This window comes from Protomyctophum parallelum (assembly GCF_964188405.1).
Source record: "Protomyctophum parallelum genome assembly, chromosome: 14".
Lineage (NCBI taxonomy): Eukaryota > Metazoa > Chordata > Actinopteri > Myctophiformes > Myctophidae > Protomyctophum > Protomyctophum parallelum.
In genome coordinates this window covers 34,607,674-34,629,521 of record NC_139709.1, presented here as the reverse complement: position 1 = coordinate 34,629,521, position 21,848 = coordinate 34,607,674, and the positions used below count along the sequence as shown (strand labels likewise).

The 21,848-nt window shown below is 43.3% G+C and overlaps 1 protein-coding gene across 1 annotated transcript in view; it reads right to left on the bottom strand.

Moving 5' to 3' along the window:
- Positions 1-666: 666 nt before the first annotated feature.
- Positions 667-21,848, bottom strand: part of snai2 (snail family zinc finger 2) — a 34,502-nt gene continuing 13,320 nt past the window's right edge. Inside the window, exon 4 of the mRNA XM_083782120.1 lies at positions 667-678. The gene's annotated coding sequence lies outside the window, so the exon portion shown is untranslated. The remainder of the gene's footprint in view (positions 679-21,848) is intronic.

Genomic DNA, 21,848 nt, shown 5'->3' with positions numbered 1-21,848 from the left:
AAGGGTATTATAACCATCTTAAGAATCCTGTGACTTCCTTGATATCTCAATAGTTTCCCATGCTATACAGTAACAGAACTGTGACCCAATCGCTGCCGACGTGCAAACAAAGGGAGGATCCAGCGTGTAGCTAAGCCAACGCTAGTCCCGAGTATACACCAGGGCTTTGGCTTCACCCTGTAAGTCATCAAGTGGCTTTTCCAATGACTCTGTCTCAGTGATAACCACGCTGACTCAGGGCCGCGTGCAACTCCGAGCATGGGAAAATGTAAAAGAGTGGAATGTGTGGGGGGGGGAAACGCACTGTCTGCACTGATGACCCCTCTAGAGTCTGCACAGCATCCTTTTATAAATCAGCTTTATCTTTACTATGACTCTTAGGCTGTAATGCCTTCACGTTTGGTTTATCCGAGCCATGTTGCTGCGGCACTATCAGCTGTTTCGTTCCCCCCCTCGCGTTTTGTTTGTGTGCGTTGGGTATTTCTCCATCCTGTTGTTAAGTTTGTGTATATATATGCCGCGCCACCGCTTGGCAATTCCGAATACATTCAGTGTCAAAGCGCTGTATCCTCCACACGGCATTGGTTTTTGTTACAGTTTTAGTGCGATGTGTCTTATTTTATGGAATTGTGCGTGCGTGTATAGTTCTAGCTTTCCTTTCTTTTCTTTTTTTATACACTTGGAAATGGAAGCCAGAGAGTATCATGTTGTCTATTTTATTGTGTTTTTTGGAGGAGGAATTGATTTAGGGCATGTTGAAAATCTCCCAACAAAGACCTGCTTCCGCACTTATGTTTCCATTTTCAACAATGAAACGGTCTCCCTGTGAAAGTCATCACTTGTACTCTCTCGTCGCTGTGTATAGCCCGATATGTACTTCGGCCATACTCTGGTGTCGCGCGCTGAGAATCGTTGACCTACAAGCTCACAATGCGCCGCGGATGCGACACGTTGTGAGCTTGTAGGTCGGCTATTTTCATCGTCGTATGACGACGGAGCATAAATTAGGCATGTCTCTACTACTCCTCATTTAGCAGCGCCAGACAGCGCCAACAGAGCAAACAATCTGTAAGCGAATATTCAGACACACGGCGCACCTTTTGGTGCATGTTAACATCACCTCTGTCCCTCAATACACATCAAGTTCCTCTCGGTAGTTATGGAATTCTCTACCCCCCCCCCCCCCCACACACACACACACACACCACACACACACACACACACACACACACACACACATACACACACACACACACACACACACGCACAGTATCTACCCGCTACTACCTCCCCCCCCCCAGGGTCTCATGGGAGCTCAGCAGTACAAATTTCCGTTTATACCAGTGGCTAGGGCTGACGACACCGCAGAGCTCTACCCCACAGATTGACGAGCCCTCCGATGCCGATTTACTGTACATGGCAGCCACTCTGGAGCCGACGCACATCTGGAGTGGAGTATGCTTACTGAAAAACAGGGGCCAACCTTGGCCCGAGCAAGTGTAGCAGAGCAAAACCGATGAAAGGCAGCCCCCCCCCCCCCCCCTCTCTCTCTCTCTCTTTCTCTTTCCTTCAAACCCTCTTCCCACCATTACCCCCCCCCCCTCCTTCTCTCCCACCCTCTCCATCTCTCTCAAGCTATATTGTAAAGACCTTGGGAGGACTGGATTCCGTAAACAAAAACTTGAGAGAGGCATTAAGAGACGTGCTGCAGCTAATGATGTGATTGCGATGGGAATGTCTTCACCAGAGCTGCTGAAATCTTCACCTTGAGTGAGTGAGAGTGTGTGCGCGCGTGCGTGTTGATTATGGGAAAAGTTCAATTTAAGCCCTGATGGAAAAGTTTTCAACGGGAATGCTGCCAAGTTTGACAACTTTAAAATGTAAAGGGTTGAGAGAAGGATTTTTAGACCATTTTTAGATACTGTATAATATACGTATATAATACCAACAAAACTTTTGTGACTCTGAGATTCAGATTGTTTTAGTCATTGATGTGGCCTCTAAAGACATCAAAGGAAATTGATCATCATTGATGTCCAGCGGAAGCATTACATTTTCTAATCCCTGCTGTTGTCACCAACAGCTGACATCGTCCTTGTCTGAGGAAAATGAGGGACAAAGCCAAACCATGCAAAATGCATTGCAAAATGTCAAAGCTCCATGGGAGTCAAAGGGCAAATCAATTTGTTCCGGTAACTCCTGAACCCCCCCCCCCCACACACACACACACACACACACACACACACTATAATGACTGTATTCTTGTAAGAAAGTTGATTATTCATTTATCATCCCTAATATATTATTTGGCTGAGGTTCCCTTTTTTTTTTAAACATCCTCTGCATTCGACATCCTGCCATGAGTGTTGCTGTTAAATTCCCGTCGTTACTTGCGCTCAAACGAGGAGACGGCGTCAGTAGTCTCTCGCTCCGTAGTTGAAAGTGTGCCAGCGTGTGTTCCAGAAAGAGAGAGAGAGAGAGAGGGAGAGAGAGAGGTAAGAAGTGTCAAGGAATTCATTGTCTGTTCTCCACCTGTTATTATTCTGGTCCCAATCAACCTGCTAGCCAGTCTGGAGCCAGTGGCCATCTGGAAACACTGCTCTGTTTATAAACTTGGCAAGGATCAGCACTCCGGGGCCCTGACCTCCCACACAAGTCTGGAAACAATTAGAGCAAGACAGGCTGGCTGATTACTGCGAAAGGGCCCAGCGTGGCTCCCACTGATGGCTGTGGGGACGCCAGGGCCTTGTTAGAGAAAATGCAAACTCAGTTTTACACACACACAAAGTCTCTCACCGTGAACACGCACTCGTGCGCGCACACACACACACACGCACACACACACACACGATTGTGTAGGGTTTTTCTTCTTGTCCTCCGAAGTCTCGGATTCTCTCATATCGACGGATATGGACAGTCAGACAGAGCTACACGTGTGCACACATACACGCTCATGGACACACACACACACACACACGCACGCGCGCACACGCGCAGACATGTCACATGCAAACCATCCATCCACGCACGCATGCACACAATTTAGGACATGTGCATTAACGTCTATTTTAGGAAACGACCGTTCCCATAACGTTTACCCCACACACGGTGACTTCATGTTAATACAAACTTCCAACAGAGAAGTCAGTCCTCCTCCTAGCCTAAATTTAGACTCTGTTGGAATTCCTTTTTCCAAAACCATGGAGAGTGAGTGGGGGGAGGGGAATAATGTTTCTTTAGGTAGATGATGTTTGTGTAACCTTCGTTTCCATATATTGAGTCACCACTTTGTGACCTACTTCATGCAGAACTTCCATATTGCGTCATATAGCCTCACACATATCTTGACCATGCTTGTTTTCAACCATATTCTGGGCGTGTCATTATACTTGAAATATATATACAAAAAATAAATAAAAAACTAAGTTGCTTTTCCCCCCAAAAATAGCAGAAGCTCACAACTCAACAACACGAGCTTGTAGATAAGTTGTTTTCAAACATTTTCTCAAGTATTGTACAATTTTGAGGTATTTTGTACTTTACTGGAGTATTTCCAATACTTTTCCACTATCCACTATCTCAAATCCAAATATTGTGTTTTTACTCCACTACATTTATTTGACATCTTTAGTTACTAATTACTGAATATTTAGATTATTATTACAAAACGTACATTAATCACTTCAACTCTATATACATTTTTGGCCACTTGAAAATACTTTTGTAGTACAGTTTGAAGCATTTTTGATTTCTACATTGCAGTATTGATACTTTTACTTAAGTAAAACATTTGAGTACTTTGTGCTTTTTTTTCTTATTTTGAATGAAGATGTTCTGGAGGACAGATTCACTTTGGCTACAGAGCTCAGAACAAGCATGGCCCTGGGCTGCCTACACTGTGAAATCTCAAGTGTTCATTTAACACATTTTGTACAAAAATGTACAAAATGTGACCAAACATTTGTACACTCTTGTAGTCGGAAGGGATACATTGACACTGATTTTGAAGTCATTTAATAGAAATTGTAATTGAATAGATCTGATCCACCGCCTCTTTATTAGGAAGACCACACTGATGTGTGATTTTATATTTGGCAAACAATTGACTCCCTCGGTTTGTACAAACCATTCCTGGCTTAATCCATGGTGTCCGACATCTAATTGTATTTGTAATGTCTTTCATCCGCATTCTTAATCAGTGTGTGTGAAACATGAGCTCCAGGAACTCCCAAAAACTCATTTTCTACAAAGATGAATTATTTCCCAGTGGTGCTGTCACTGTAAATTGATCTCCGTCAGTGGTGGAAAAAGTACTCAATTGTTTTACTTAAGTGAAAGTACCAATACTGCAATTTAGAGCTACTCCTTTGCAAGTAAAAGGACGGAATTGAAAATGTACTTGAGTAAAAGTACAAAAGTATCGGCATCAAAATGTACTTTAAGTACTCATATTGCAGAATGTCCCACTTCACAAGTTCAAAATGTGTACAAAGTCTATTGAAAATAGCAGATATACAAGCTCACAATACGTCGCAACGCTGCGACGTATTGCTTGTAGATCGACTATTTTGAAGTGGTTAATGTATTGAAGTGGTTAATAATGTTTTCTAATCAAAATTAAAATCGCCAAAGTTACTATAGTAACTAAAGTTTTCAAATAATTGAAGTAAGTAAGAGTAAAGTACAAATTTTGACTCTGAGATGTAGTGGAGTAGAAGTAAAAGTCCTGGAAATTGGAAATACTCAAGTAAAGTACAATTACCTCAAAATGACTAAGTACTTAAGTAAAAATACTTAGTTACTCTCCGTGCAGTGGTCCAGTGGCGGTATCAACCCAACGCCATAAAAAGATGAATGAACAGCCAACGTGTTGAAAGGTCTTACTCATTTCTCACATGGCCCTGAGGCAGATCACAACCTACCAAACCCTTTCTCACATGGCCCTGAGGCACATCACAACCTACCAAACCTTGATTGGGGCAAAGAAGGATCTGATTAAAAAGACCCACGTTCATCGATCAGCTGATGATTTACTGCTTAATTTTATACTGTGAAATACTTGGAAATGGCAGTTGGACATGCTCACAACGCATCGGGGGGTGCGACAAAATAATAAATAAATCACGCTCACGGGGGCTATAGTGGCTTTGGCAATATATTACCAAACTAATGGAAAGTTACATGATTCATGTTTCATTTTGTTGATCAGCACGGTCTCTTTTTCTTCTTTTTTTCCCTCCTCACTGTCATCCACTATTCATCACACGACTCACCATTCCTCACCCGTTTCCTGATTATCACTGTTGTACATTCACCATGGCAATAACTCTCTACCCACACACTGACACAAAATGAACTGAGACGGCATGCCATGGAATATTGAGCTTTAGAAGTGTCGTCCTCTTTCTTTATGAAACAACAACAATAAGATGATAATAAATCAGTATAAGAATGATGGTAAAATGTTCTTTCTGCTTCCTATTTGTATGGTGTCTTCACTCTCTCTCGTCTATCTCTCTCTCCCTCTCTATCTTTCTATCTCTCTCTCTCTTATATAAGCATTTGTGGTATGCTGTTGCGCAGTGCATGTGAATGAACCAAGAGCTGCTTTTAATAAGCAACGATTATAGGAAATGGGCCCAAAGCCCAATAGAACATTTCCAGCTGGAAGTTCATCCTTGCCGTTAGGAGTGCAGCACGCCAGATATAGTGTGCCTGAACCTGGGAGAGAGAGAGCAAGAAAGAGGGTGAGGCTTGACTGCAGACACTGCATTTTACGGTACATCAGGTTTGGGCCACCTTTTTGACTCCAAGGAACAGCTCTGTCTGTCTGTCTGTCTGTCTGTCCAATGACTAGTCTAAACTAAGTATGCACCCCCCAACGGGTGACAAAGTGGCGCTATTGAGCTTCACACTGTGCACAGGTGCATGATGGGAAGCTGAGTTTTTTTTGTGTGTGTGTAATATTAGTGGAATACCAGCACGGAGCACAGTGCAGTACATACTGTGTACTGTGTAGCACATGCACAGGTGCATGATGAGAGGCAGTACAGTACAGACTACATAGTCCGACAACCAATATTCCGACAGCCAATAGTCACGACGACCAACAGAAGTCCCACTACTCCAATAGTCCCACAACCCATAGTCCCACACCCCAACAGCACCACACAGTTCAGACGTGTCTGATTCTTGGGCACATGATCACTTCTAGCCATGTTCCAAGGCTGCCGTGATCTCCCAGTGCCAGACGGTGAAAACCACCATTGCTTTTACAGCATATCATAGTGATTAAGCTAAGATCAATTACAGACAATAATTGTTAATAATGTTCTTGATCAACTCCGTTAATATCACTTCAATAGCCTCAATTACCTGGTAGATCTCAGATAGGTGTAGTGGTGGCTCAGCCTTCTCAGTACATGCTGCATTCTCTGACTGTTTCACTACACTCACATTGTTGGCTGTTTCCTGACCTCGACGCGACTCCTGTACTCCTGTACAGCTTCCCCAGATCCTTTTTCCAGGCCCAAGACATAAAAAAACGCATCAATTAAACGCTGCCATATCGTTGCTGTTACACCTCACATCTCCATATTTCATATTTTTATGTTTTTCTTTTTCTTCTTTTCCTGCTTGTGAGCTACATGCGGGCGTGTGCTTGTAGCTCAGTTATTTTTTTGCTATTTGTGTAAGTGAAAGTTGTCTTTGGATTCTATGAATAATGAAACCATGAAACTAATGTATTATTATTAATTGTTATTATTCATAATATTAATTAGTATTAAGAGTTTGTGACTAGATAACTACATTGGATCCACTGAAACACAGGCTATTTTTTCCATGAAAGTAACATATCGTTTTTTAGTTTTACTTAAAGAGGACAGATCATTACAAATGCATTATGGTTACTTATATGCATACTTACTTAATACATGTAGACTACTTTCACTACATTCTGCAAACCACTGCCTGGTTCACGTTAGAGATGAGGTTAACGCGTGAATTAGATGATTATGTTGTAACATGCAAGTCTCAAAAAACATCTTTCCTGTAGGAAAGATGTTTTTTGAGACTTGCAGGCCATGTTGATCATGTCATATGACTTAGCATGAATCACTGGCCCTTTTGGATAACGTGACGCAGATGCAGTCGTTTTGTAATAGCTTAAAAGATTCATAATAATAGCGGTAGAATATTGTCCCTTTCATTATATCGTCTGCCCGTCAACTGGCTTTTATGATGGCTTGACCACCAGAGTTCATCAAATATATTTGTTGTTTTGAAGTGTGATCCCCCCCCCCCAACACACACACACACACACACACACACACACACACACACACACACACACACACACACACACACACACAGTACAGTACACAGAGTACTTCTGCTTTCTGGGGACTGCAAATTGTGGAACGGGGAGAGCGTGAAAACAGGATCTCACAGCATTTTTTGAAGAGCTGGTAGGCAGAGGCGGTGTATTTTGGAATGACCAGAGGAAGAGCAAGGGCAGTGTCCTTCCTGGTTCTCCACGGCTTCCTGTCCACCACCCGTAACCCCCCCCCCCCACAGACCCCACCCCACGCAACCCCCCCCGGCGTGGAATTTGATTCAGAGTCCCTTGTTGCGTTCATGGTGCCGATGCCATTGTTTCCCCGGACCATTGATCTTTCCCCGAGACTTTCTTCCGTTTGACGACCCAGCCCTGTTCTGACTAATCCACGTCGGGTTCTCAAACCTTTTCCCCCTGTCCTCAAGGACACCCACATTGATACGTATAGTCGGCCGCGAAACCTCACCTGAATATCTGTTTGCGTATGTATGTATATACGAAACCACATTTCCACATGTCTCTGATATTTTTTTCACCATTTTTGGAAAAGAGCAGATCTACAAGCTCGCAATGCTTATGAGCTTCGGGCAGTACCACGTGTCAACCAGTAGATGTCCTACTTGACACCAGGCTCATTTTCTCAATGGAAGAGTAGGGATAATACTATACTACCTGTAACCAATGCGTTGCAGAGATACTGTATTAACATAAATAATGTTTCATTTATTCAAAATAAGTTACAGATTGCCACTTTAACCCATTCAAACTGGGAAATCATCTGTGTCATTTACTCATTTTAGATTTTTGCTTTGGCTAATCAAAAATAACATGTTTGACACATCTTGAAAGGGTAAGAACTATATACTGCGATATGGGTTAAAGGGATACATATTTCACTTTAAAAAACATGTTTTTGTCATTTTATCATCTACTCAGGCTTATGTGAACACCCCAGAGAGGTTTTAAGTTGCTATTTAGATATTTGATAGTCATCTTAGGTGCCCCGCCCCCTTCCTATAGAAACCTATAGGTTTAAAACTCAATTTTAACCATGATAGATTAATTGAAAACGCCCGTCTTTTTTCTGGTTGACTGATATTGTCCTTTTAATGGGGGCCGTGGTTTTCCATTCACTGTTTTCATTTATTTTGAACTCTCCTATTTTTAAGTCTCCTCTGTCCTCCAGGAGTCCTCGTTATTACAATTATTAAATTATTAAAAGTAGATGAAAACAGTAAATGACAAACCACAGCCCCCTCACGTATTAGAAGGACTATATCAGTCACCAGAAAAAAGGACGTGAGGTGTTTTCAATGAATCAATCATGGTTAAATTTGAGTTTTTTAAGGTACAATGGAATTGTATAGGAAGGGGGCGGGGTAGCTAAGATGAACATCAAACATCTAAATACAAAAAAACTGTCTGGGGTGATAACATAATGATAATGACATAAAGGGATAATGAAATATCCCTTTTACCCATTTTGGGTGGGAACCCCTTTTGGCATCATGTCATGCATTAGCTATTGAAAAATAGCAGATCTACAAGCTCGTAGCGCGCCACCGAGTGGCGCGCTACGAGCTTGTAGGTCTGCTATTTTTGAAAAATCAGACAGACATTCGCGCACTCTCCGAGTCCGGGTGGACAAACACTGAGGGTTTTGACTGCATGAGGTCCAGACACCAGACAGTCCTGCCTGAAACAAGCGTATCACCACCAGCCGCCTGTGTGGCATTCATTCGCCATGCCGTGCAGCCAGACACTAGTTCCAACCCCACAGTCTTTAGGATATATGCTGATTTCCTTCTGCCTGCCAGTAAACAGGCTTTAACAATGTGGGGAAACCCAGCACACATTGTGCTACGAGCATGACTGTGAGGACAACTGGCCCGCTTTAAAGAACACTATTTTATTGTCCAGAGCTACAGACACTGCAGTAATATTTGAGTGTTTGGACTAAAGTATAGACTTGTATTATGCATGAATAATATAGTGGCTGTAAGAGATTTTTCTTTTTTCCTGACCCTCTAACTGTGTTTTTATGTCTATATTTTATTCTAAGCTTTGTTATACCATTACTTGGAACGATAGCTCATTCTTATGGATTGACTGTCACCACATGAGTGGGCTATAATGTCAAGGTCATGTAGACCTGTGCATTCTAAATCTGATGAACGTTTAGATTAGAATTCTTCATAAGCTATCATTTGTGTTTATGCTTCAACCGAGACTAGGCTTGCCAACCGTTCTTTGAAATAAGGAATTGTCCCTTATATATGGAAACTAATAGACGTGTCCCATGTTGAACTGATAAGGGACACACTTTATTTGGAGGGAATCAATCAATATGACATGCACAAATCTTACAACGGCCCACATACACATACTATAATACAGGTTGTAACCACTTAAACCCTCTAGACTTTAATATTAGACTGGACCTTGCGTTGTCTCTGTAATTTGGTGTAGCTTTTCTGCCTACACCAAATCTCTTTGCCAGAAACAGCCAATACTATTAGCTTGGTCTACTATTCCTGACTAATGTTCCCCCCAGAATATGGCTGCCGGTTGGTTGTTACAAAAACTGTACATAATAGTATACTGTAGAAATAAGGGGCGCCCAGCCTCCCTTATTTGAATTTCGGGTAGTTATAGGAAACCTAAGTGAGACCACTAGTATCGCTAACAATGTCTGCATGAGTATCCCAGAACACAATCCATGTGTGTGTGCTGTTGACAAATGTGTTAGCTATAGCTTTGTCATGTGCTCATCCTGCAAAGTTATGTTTCTCGCCAGTATTTTGCTAATATATGTATATATATATATGTAGATTCTGAAAGCTAAGAGTTTTGTTTTTCTTCTCTTTGTTTTTTTCTGTTCACACAAAATCGTTCTTTTGCTTAATGGATGAGACTGATTCCAGGAATCGTCCAGGAATATACATCCAAGCAACACATGCTCATTAAAACGAAACCATGCACCTGTCTGTGTGAGCACAGGTGTTCGCTACAGGTGGTGCACTGCAGTTCAGCTCCAGGTGGTGGCAATAGGCCCTTACCTAATCAGGTACAACAGCCATTTTCCTCTCCGCCCTGTTGGAGGTCTCCCTATTTCTGTTACTGAGTCATACTAGGAAATCAGAGTGGTTAAAGACAACTTTAAAACAACCTTTATTAGGCTCACAAAGTATGTCATTACACATAATAGGATGAATTATTCTCCAAAAAAGATATCATCAGACATTGACTCATTGTTCTTCTCATTCTCAATAAAAGAAAATAAATAATTAAAGGGTGGGAAAGGAGTGACTGCTCACAGGACAGTGTTATTTAAGTTGATTTGTTTTAACACGAGGAAAGTCAATGAGGAGACAACTTTTTATTGACATTGGTGGCTTGGCAAAAGATGAATCAACTCATGTAGCCTTACTAGTGGAGATTAAAAACCTAATGAAACTGACAAAAATAATTGACAGAATAGGCTAGTAAACAAAAGCACGTGGCAAAAAAACACAAAACGGGGAGAAGACTGCTATGAATTCCAATGAGGTAAGAAGGTGTGGCCCCAATACAAATTAGAACATGCACAGTCAAAGCTATATTGTGTTTATTATCGTCAAGACTCAGCCTCAGGTGCAGGGATAACCAGAGGAGGCTGGAATAATGAATAACATTGAATGGCGATGCAGGCTGTGCTGTTTATCGTTCCTCTTTTTATTAAGCATACGTTCCATGACCAGGCAGTAGTAATTGTCATGCTGCATTCTATCCCTGCTGCCTCACAGCTTTCTAGGCGGCCTCTGAATGTTATGTAGTCACAGTGTTGGGCAAGTTACTTTGAAAGCGTAGCTTGTAAAGCTACAAGTAGCTCACCATGGCAGTAGCTTGATCAAGCTACATAGCTACCCCTGGAGAGATGTAGCTTGTAAAGCTACAGCTACATGGAAAAAGTAGCTCAAAGTAGCTCAGCTACTTTTTATTTTTCAGCGTTAAATTGAGAATGTACATGCGGGAGACCCCTCCTCCCCTCTGGGAGACCCCTCCCCTCTGGGAGACCCCTCCTCCCTTCTGGGAGACCCCTCCCACCCTGCTCCCCTCGGGGAGACCCCTCCTCCCCCTGCTCCCCTCTGGGAGACCCCTCCTCCCCTGCTCCCCTCTGGGAGACCCCTCCTCCCCCTGCTCCCCTCTGGGAGACCCCCCCAACCTGCTCCCCTCTGGGAGACCCCTCCTCATCCTGCTCCCCTCTGGGAGACCCCTCCTCATCCTGCTCCCCTCTGGGAGACCCCTCCTCACCCTGCTCCCCTCTGGGAGACCCCCCCACCCTGCTCCCCTCTGGGAGACCCCTCCTCCCCTCTGGGAGACCCCTCCCACCCTGCTCCCCTCGGGGAGACCCCTCCTCCCCCTGCTCCCCTCTGGGATTCCCCTCCCACCCTGCTCCCCTCTGGGAGACCCCTCCTCCCCCTGCTCCCCTCTGGGAGACCCCCCCAACCTGCTCCCCTCTGGGAGACCCCTCCTCATCCTGCTCCCCTCTGGGAGACCCCCCCACCCTGCTCCCCTCTGGGAGACCCCTCCTCACCCTACTCCCCTCTGGGAGACCCCCCCACCCTGCTCCCCTCTGGGAGACCCCTCCTCCCCCTGCTCCCCTCTGGGAGACCCACCCACCCTGCTCCCCTCTGGGAGACCCCTCCTCCCCCTGCTCCCCTCTGGGAGACCCCTCCTCACCCTACTCCCCTCTGGGAGACCCCCCCACCCTGCTCCCCTCTGGGAGACCCCTCCTCACCCTGCTCCCCTCTGGGAGACCCACCCACCCTGCTCCCCTCTGGGAGACCCCTCCTCCCCCTGCTCCCCTCTGGGAGACCCCCCCACCCTGCTCCCCTCTGGGAGACCCCTCCTCCCCCTGCTCCCCTCTGGGAGACCCCTCCTCCCCTCTAGGAGACCCCTGCTCCCCCCTGGGAGACCCCTCCCACCCTGTGATACCAGGGCCAATCAGAGGCCAATTAGAGGCAGCTGTCAAGTGCTGATATGCCCTCAAAGCAATCAGAAAAAGGAACAGTCCTTGATTTTTCAAAGGGGGTTCTAGTACAAGAATTAACACAGCAACCAATGGTCAAAATTAATATATTTCTTTCATGTTATTGCCCAAAATTGTAGCTTGTAACTTGAGTAGCTAAGCTACAAAAAATGACCCAAAAGGTAGCTGAGCTACTTGACGAGGTACACAAATATGAATGTAGCTAAAATACCACAAGCTACAGCAAAATGTAGCTCAGCTACGTAGCTCAGCTACATGTAGCTTAATACTCCCCAACACTGTGTAGTCATACCACCTTGTCTGTGTGATTCATGTTTGACTTAAATTAGACGGGGAAAAGAGCCTGGGAGTGGGTGATAGTATTGAGAATGTTCTCCCCTTCGAGTATACGTCGGACGTGAATTGAGGAAAAACGTTCTTGCAATATCTCATGCAACCCAGTATCGACTCGGACGAGAGTTCAGCAGAGCACAGCTAAAAGCAGGAAAAACAAATTAAAATAATACGTGAGCGGAATTCAACAAGAGTTTTTGGTCAGATCTGGGGGTGTATATGTTATGATGGTTAATGCTCCGAGTTTGTGTGAATATTTGAGAGGTTAGCACGGTGAGACAGCTGGCAATGGACACCCTTGAGGAAGCAGGTGTTTCAGATTTGAGTGACAGGTGGTAATCTGTTTCCTGTGACGCAGCCAGAGTGAGCCACCCGATTTCATCTCTCATTTCTTAATACAGTATGAAAGGCAGCGGACTTATTTGGGGTTATGTTATTAATATGGCAAGAATGTACTATTATACTTGATGTATTATTTATGCTTACTTGACTCAGGGAACTCATTATCAAAACTACCGTAAAAGATATTCTGACAGAAAAGGGGCCCATTTTCGGCAGGTGTAGCTAGTATTCAGTTTCCCAACCTTCAATAAAAATGTGGACAACCACAACACCATAATCCCTGTGTGGGAAATCAAACCTACCCTTGTCCTAAAGCTATGATTCCTAAACACTGGCTCTAAAAGTATTTACTAAAACACTGGTGGCTGCGAGCTGCATGTTTTAACTTGCAATCTGTGCTCAGATTCACAGCTCGCAGTCATGGAATGTGAAGCTTTTCTCCTCAGGTGGAGCTGTCTGCCCCGCTGTCAGTCTATCATTATACCAGAGTTGTCCCTTTGTGCACGCATGGATGCACGCGCACGCGCGCATGCACACGCACGTACACGCACACACACCCACACATATACATTGTGAGTCCAGAAGCACAAAATACACTGTACAGAACACCCACACATTACAAACAGGTGCTCATGTCGAGATTGGAGACGTACGCACACACAGTCACACACACACACACACACACACACACACACACACACACACACACACACACACACACACACACACACACACACACACAGAGAGATACACTACTGGGTATTACTAGGTAGCTAGGTATTACAGATGGATTTTCTATTTGAGAAGATGAGCACACACCTGTACTAAGTACCTTTTGAAATTCCAGTGATCAATGACTGAGACCATCAGATGAAAGGAATAGGGTAGAGTTTATAGTGTTCTTGTTGTTTTTGCGATAGAGGCGGGTGATTCAAATCGATTTGTTGTGATACACACAGTGCTCCTGAGAAAATGTGGACAATTACACCCCGACTTCAAAGGTTAGCAGATGTCTCAGGTAATTGATCTTAGATCTGCCGCACTCTTGCGAAAGCTGCCGGCCGTTATAACCAAAGCCTATACATCAGGCCTCGGCACTCTTAAGAATGAAACATTCTGCTATTTTTGAAAAATCGAAGAACGACATAGAAACATAGCTTTTTCAGAAAACTGCCAGGATGTAGAGGACATTTTTTTAATCTGATCTCAGGTCAGATTGGGTTAACTTGCGAGGCTTAATTTGAAAAATAAATGAATGAGGAACATAATTTCTTAACCACTTCTCGGTGTTCTACAAATCTACGTCAAATAGCAACAAACATAAGGGATCTACAAGCTCTTGTGCCACATCACGATACATCGTGAGCTCGTAAATGTTGGTCATTTCTTAAATAACAATACATACAATATTTTTTTTTGTGTTTACCATACACTTTGAATTGTTAAACTGTGATATTATCTACAGTAACATATCATGAGGCATTGGATGTATTTGAGTATGACCAGAAGAAAGAAAAAAATAATATATATATATATATATATATATATATATATATATATATATATATCTCCGCCGGTGATCAAAAATGAATGACATGCATGGGTGTGGGGGATATCAAATGCAGAGAGGCATGGATTTCCGTCCGCCCCCCCAGCGGTTAAAACCCTGGGTTTAGTGCATAGTGAGCACATGCATGCCTCGACTGTTGCACTGCTTAAGTGTTCACTAGCATGAGCTTTTCTGACAGAGCACTTCCTCCGCTATGGCTGTGCAGCTGAAATGCTAACATTGTGACAGGTTGTCAAGCTAACACCTCCATGCGACAGGTAAATCCACTACACAGACCACTATCTCTGCATATACGTACGCAGGACGTCTCTCCCAGGGGTCATTCGCGATTGTCTCTCTTTCCTTTGCATGTTCTATAGGAGGTGAGCGAGTCCAAACAAATTGACTGACATCACACTCAATCAGTCATGAAATCCCCAGAGGAGATATGTGAACACAGGACTTGATGGGGACTATTGTAGTTGTTCTAGCCATAGCGATACAATAAAACATACTAAAATACAAGTGGATGCCCTAAACATTTTGTTCAATTCTATATTCTGTAGGAGGAAATATGTTTTAAGGGGCTAAAATTGTTGGAGAATATTTCCAAAGTTCAGAATATATCTGTATACATATTTCACAGTGATGTTTTTTGAACATCCACAAAACAATTGTGACATTAAAATGATCGAACAAACAAATGTTATTCATAGGGATATTGGTATGGCAAACCATGAACCATGAACTCTTAACCTTTGCCTTTAGGCCCTTCACAGCGGAAGTTCCTGTTGTTTTCTTAGTTACACAGATTGAAAACTCCTTGTTGCTTTTGAAAATAAGCCATCCCCCTATTCGTGGCCATAGGCTGTGATTATAAAATGCCAGGGAGCTGGAGGCTACATGGAGATGTCTGAAAGATAAGAGCTAGTCAAACCTGTCTTCTTCAAGACCACACATTAATTCGCCAGACCTGCTTCTGGTAGCACTTCTAAACTAGATGTAACTAGTTGTCTTATTTCATTTTGGGAGTCTACGTCTGCGTGTGTATACCGTCGAGTACTTGCTTATAGTGCCTCAGTGGAAATCAGCATGCACCATAATGCCTATCAGCTGTGTTGCAATGATGCATTACAGCGGAAATGACAAATTGAAAATTGTAATTGCAAATGGCAAAACATTCCCTATAGGAAGGCAAGACAAGTATCATTGTTACACTTTGTTAAATACCATTTACAGCCTAAGCAGACATGGTTCAAACCTCCTGATTGTGCAGTGTACATATCGGTGTGTGCCATGCAGGTACTGTACATGTCCTACTAGGGAGATTGAGTGACATCTCCTGCTTTCTAAGAGGATTTTATTTGGTGCAGCCTGGGAGATATGGACCACGGCGCTAATCTATTCTGACACCACCATGCTGGTTGGTGGAGCCGCGACTCACTGAGGCAAAGCAAACAGAGGAAGGAAGACAGATCCGTTTTCTGGCTCTGCATTCATTGTTGAAACCTTGGTACGTTCAAGAGTCCACTCCAAGTGTGTGTGTGTGTGTGTTGTGTGTGTGTGTGTGTGTGTGTGTGTGTGTGTGTGTGTGTGTGTGTGTGTGTGTGTGTGTGTGTGTGTGTGTGTCACCATTACAGATTATCATTGTCATTCATCATTAGAGGTTTTAACCATAAATCAGTGCTATTGAACACCCTTTACGTCTGTGTGTTGTTTCGAAAATATTGAACCAATGGAAAGTAGTAAAAAAACTGCATTGGACAAAACCTCTTAACTCCATTGGACCCTCAAACTGTCTGCTAAAACGGCAAACTCCACCACCTCTCTCCTTCTCATGCAAGTAATTGACGATATCTAAAGTCACAACACCAACTTTGATGAGGCAGTATTGCATCGTTTAATTTCTTTTCCTTAAAAACGTATATTTTTATTTCCTGAAAAATGAACATTTTGGAGTTATGAGGTTTCCTCCGGACAGCAGAGATATATCTGTAAATATTACCTAAATTATATTCTATATATAATTATAATCATATACATTATATATATGTATGTATGTATATATATATATATATATATATACACATTTTTAAATTACCTAATGGTTTAATTCCACTGTTCAGCCTAGAAAGATAGAAAAATGTTATAGTTCATTCATCTTGTTCGGTGATGACTTGATCTCTGTATTTCCAAACCAGCATGAGGGCTACAAATCTTCCATTTCATCTAACTCCGATTTTAAACATCACAGGCTGAAACAGGTTTCTGGTTCTTCTTACATTTCATAGTTTAGATCAAAAACGTAAAGCATTCCAACATGGAATTCTTTCTCACAAGCCCCACTTGAAACACCTCCATGCCAAAGTAGCCGTATCTCGCGCGGTATGTCCAAATACATACCGTATAAGTTAGCATGCATGGACCATCGCTGAACCTGGCAGTAAATTACTGGGTAGCTATTGCTACTAAAACATGACAAGATTTTGACTAAGTGAATCATGTGTACTTCAGAAGATTCTTTAGTACATACCTCACATTTTGTGCGAGTGCGTGTATGCGTGTGCGTGTGCGCACGCGTGTGTGCGCATGCTTGCAGATGATTACTGTCAAACTGTGATTACAAGAATGCCTACCGGCGTGACCAGACATGAATGCTTACATTGCCCTGAGGTTTACAGTACTGCATCATCATCATCATCATCTACAGGTGCCTTTCGACCACAGCACCACCACCACACCGTTCTAATCAGTCCATCATTACACGCTGGAGAAGCTATAGCGTGCTATTCAAGGCTGAATTGCACACCACAGGTTTAACTTATTCCGGGGCGGGGACCCCTTTTCGGTGTTTTAAAGCACGATGTTATACTTTAGCTATTGAAAAATAGCAGATCTACAAGCTTGTAGCGCGGCACTCGTTGCCACGCTACGAGCTTGTAGATCAGCTATTTTTTTGAAAAATAGTGAAAATGTAGTAGTTCAAATCTTTGAATGTGTATTCATGATATAGCGTTGAGCGTTTTGAGCGGTGAGCGTTTTTAACTCAAATTTTTGCTTCGGGGGGGGGGGGGGGGGTGTCCCTGGAACAACATATTTTCAGATGGGGGTCGGCGGCCAATTACATATAATTCTTGGGGTTCTTGACGTGAAATATTGAGAACCACTCATATAGAAACATGGGGTTTTTCAGAAAATTGTCATGATTTAGAGAACTTTTGTTTTTAATTTCGACGTCGGGCCTAAATGGGTTAATAAACACAGGGGGATATGAAGTCCCAGCTGTGGACCTGCATGGCTGCAACAACAGCCACGTTTCTGAAAATAACCCCGCTGCACACTAGCCTCATCAGCATTATCATATTATCATATTATGTTCCCTTTAAACTCAACTTCTATAGGGCTGCCCCCATAAAAACTAACATTCTGACATTTTGATAATGACCTCCACTGTATTGAGCGCTATCCTGTCCACTGTACTATACTGTATATGGCCTCATTTTACTCTGGGTAAACATTTTTAGTTTGGTCGTTTTGTTTTCAAGGTGGAGAGATAAAAGAGGCTGTCCTAGCAGAACAGTAATTACTGTTATGGTGTGTTTATTCTCTGTATTAGCCTCTATGACAAGTACCAAAACAATCCCATAATTTTATGGGCAAAGCCCTGGGATTTTTCTTCTTTCTTTTTTCTTCTTTCCCTTCCTTCTTCTTCTTCTTCTTCTTCTTCTCGGGAACAAGGGAGGAGGGTGACTGAGCCGCCGACTTGTCCTGACAATGCAGCAGGTTGGGTACGTAGTCGTACCTCTCAATAGAAAACACCTCTGCACTGCAGAGTCACGTCTGCTCCCCGCACCTGCCACAGGCAAGTGCCTTTTTGCCATACAAAGGCATAACTTAATGCCGGTGTGCAGGTTCCGGCCTGCATTCCCCCCCACCCCCCTGCCTGACTCCTCTTACTCAGTCCCTGCTTGTTGTTCTCCGTGTCCTATTGTCAAGCCGGGCTTTAAGGAGGGAGAAGAAAAAGAGTCTTCTTGACCTCTTTTTAGACGTTTTCATTGCGGTTGTCTTTGGACCGGGACGACGGGATGCACGGCGCTGCCCCTGGAAAAAGGGGCTGTTGGATTGCTTCCAGCGGCCGTATTGGTTTGACTATTAGGAAACCAACCACTATTAGGCAACCCCAGCTGAATGAGGGATAGCCGATTATAATGGGCTTTCTCGTCTCCACCTTCTCCCTATATATATTCGTGCGCAGTTTATTAGCATATCCAATTCATTTTCTTCAATTGGGCCTCCCTGTATGTATAGGCCACCATGATCAGGTGGGGATTACAAACTTGAATCAATGGCAGCCTTTCAGAGGGGAAAAAGCCGCGTCTCAAAGAGAAGCATCCCCCCCCCCCTCTGTTGCGTTGGCGATTCGCGCAAACCCGCCTGGACCGCTGTCAAGTGAAAACACTTTAGGATCGGCGGATCCGATATGGCGGGGGAAGTCAAAGCGTAACGGGGTCCCTCGCTGCTCATGACAGCCCTCCGCTGCGTGCCCAAACACATATTATTTTGCATTCCTCTTCCTTTATCTTCATCTTCCTGTGCATCTGCTGCCAATTACCTCATCAAATGCTCTAGTTCCCGTGATTTACGCCCTTCAGTGGCTGATCATCCGCTACTGTAAGAGAATCAATCCACTCGGGCATACTAAATATAGAAGGTATATGCATATGAAAGCCAAGCACGTATATATATATATATATATATATATCCAGTATATGCGTTGCATGCGTATATGACTGAGGGTTATGTATTGATGGCCAGAGAGAGTTATTCTAATTTCTGTTTGAATGGAAGCTGATGAAATGAAAGCCTTCTCCGTCGTTTTAAGGGGCCAGGATGAAGTTCAGTCTCTGAGGCAGAACATAATGCAGTGTCTCGCATTCAATCTAATGTCAGGCTCCTCTCTATACTGTCGTATATGCCTTATTCAGTGGGTTCATATATGCAGCTCTGCCTCATGCCCTGGCTATTAGATTGGGTTCTGTACTGTGTGTACATTGAAGGATTCTATTTTTAGTGCCATCACATGCTCCAGCATTGCTTACACACGACGCCGCGAGATGTATTATTTCATTGTCTCTTATACGCTCAATCAATCTCAAATGATGGATAGGAATATAAGCCATTATCGTGGCGGGACGAACCCCACTCGGTCATTCTTTTTCCACTGTGCTCTATGGAGAGGAAAGGTCATTTGTCATTGATTTTTCCTGCTGCCTTCCCCAAGATTAACATTGCTCCTCCATGACGCTTTAGTACCTCTGGGAGCACACTGGAGAAAAAGAGGGCAGCTACACCTGCGGCTGGCTCGCTGAACAAGTGTATCAGTGTCTGGGCGCTCTGTCCCGGCATGTCGAGGCCCTCTCGCCTGGAATGTGGCGATGAGACAATCAGGTGCAAAGAGGCGCGTGGCAGCTTGCTGCGGGGAGGGATAACCTGCTCGGAGACACACGGAGGCCATCTAGTCCCAATCATCCCGAGATATTCCAATCCCCCTTGGACATGTCAATACTCAACTACTGCATTGTGACGCATCGGTGCACGGTCGTTTTCAAAACGGCTCATCTGTCGGTAATAATGTAAGCTTTATTTGACTCTCCCAGTGTGACTCACTCCGTCACGGGGAACAGGGTGGAGTACTAGGAGATTTTGTTTAGCCTGGGGGAATGAAAAATTCATTTCTATCGAGAGAAAAAAAAGGTCACAAGCAATGTTCCAGCTTCACAGGGAATGCATCAATGCACATAATTGGATAACTCATCTTTTGGACTGACACATGTTTTGGTAGCGTTAAGTTTTATTGAATGTATAGGCGCAAAATCCTCAATGCAAATTTAACTCAGAGCGTGAAAATAGACCTTATAGGTCTTTTTTGACACACTGCATTGAGGATTTTGCCATGTGGGAAAACACTAGCACTGTAAAACGAACAGTATTATAGTAGGCTACATGCTTAAATATAACAGCTGATATGTAAATAGATTTTAACATGGGTTGAGCTTGTTTTGTTACAAAAGTGGAAACTGTAATGTTATGTACTTTTAGTTTAGTCAAATTATATGCAATAATAATGTCAGCTATACAAAGCAAATAACAACAATGTATATTTGATCTTAGCACTAATCTATCATCACACATGTGATACAACCATTGATATGATATCCAAAACATTTAGCTTCTCATGAATTATGAACCTCATGTGGTTTTCCCCTCCAGGCGTAACCAGCCCCCTCCATATTTTAAGTATTTAAATCTTGGGTCATCATGTGGTTATGTGGTCTTTTCTTTCCCTCCACGTTACGATTTAGAAAGCATGACATCACAACCTTTCACCCCTTGTGAATTTGGATAAGCGGTTTATTAACAACAGGCCTCTTTGCTATCTGGAAGGCATATTTCTAAAGATTCATGACAGGCTTTTCTGCAGGGGAATATTATTTACCGCGGAAACCCAAAAAAGCACGACTTTCTCTGAGCAGAAACGACCCCCTTCTCAAGTGTTCATTTTTCCAGAATGTGTGTGTTTTTGTTGTCTAGGGTTTTCCTTGGTGGCAGTGAACAAAGCGTTCTTCTGTGGAGCTGGTTTTCAGCAATCGCAGACACAGTGTCTGTACAGGGAGTTCCTGTCCCTGGCCCAAAACCCACAGACCAACAGCAGAGAAGGACGAGGTCGGCCATCGCCGCCCTCTGCTTTTCTTTTGGCATCGAGGCATGCAGCGGGAGATTTACCTTGCTCTAAAGTTGTGTCTCTTTAAGCTTCATGTCAGGTTTAGTTGTCTTTACTATGATACATAAAAGGAATAAATCATAATGAATAAAATGTGTGGGGGGATGGGGGGGGGGGGGGGTTTACAGTGCTGCTTCATCAAAATCGAACTGGTCAGCAACATTCTTTTCTCACAGCACAACTTCAGTGAATCACAGGTGAGCTCAGTGCAGTGGAAGTAAAAGTACCAATACTAGAATATAGAAGTAAAGGTCCCCATATTCAAAATGTACTCGAGTAAAAGTACAAAAGTATTGGTATCAAAATGTAGAAGGTACTAATTATGCCGAAAGTCCCATTTCATGTTTTCAAATGTCTAAATTTTTTTTTTGAAAATGTGAGCTTGTAGATCGGCCAATTTCAAATATGGCCGAATTGTATATATATACCGTAGGGCCGAAGTGGTTAATGTATGTGTTTTGTAATAATAATC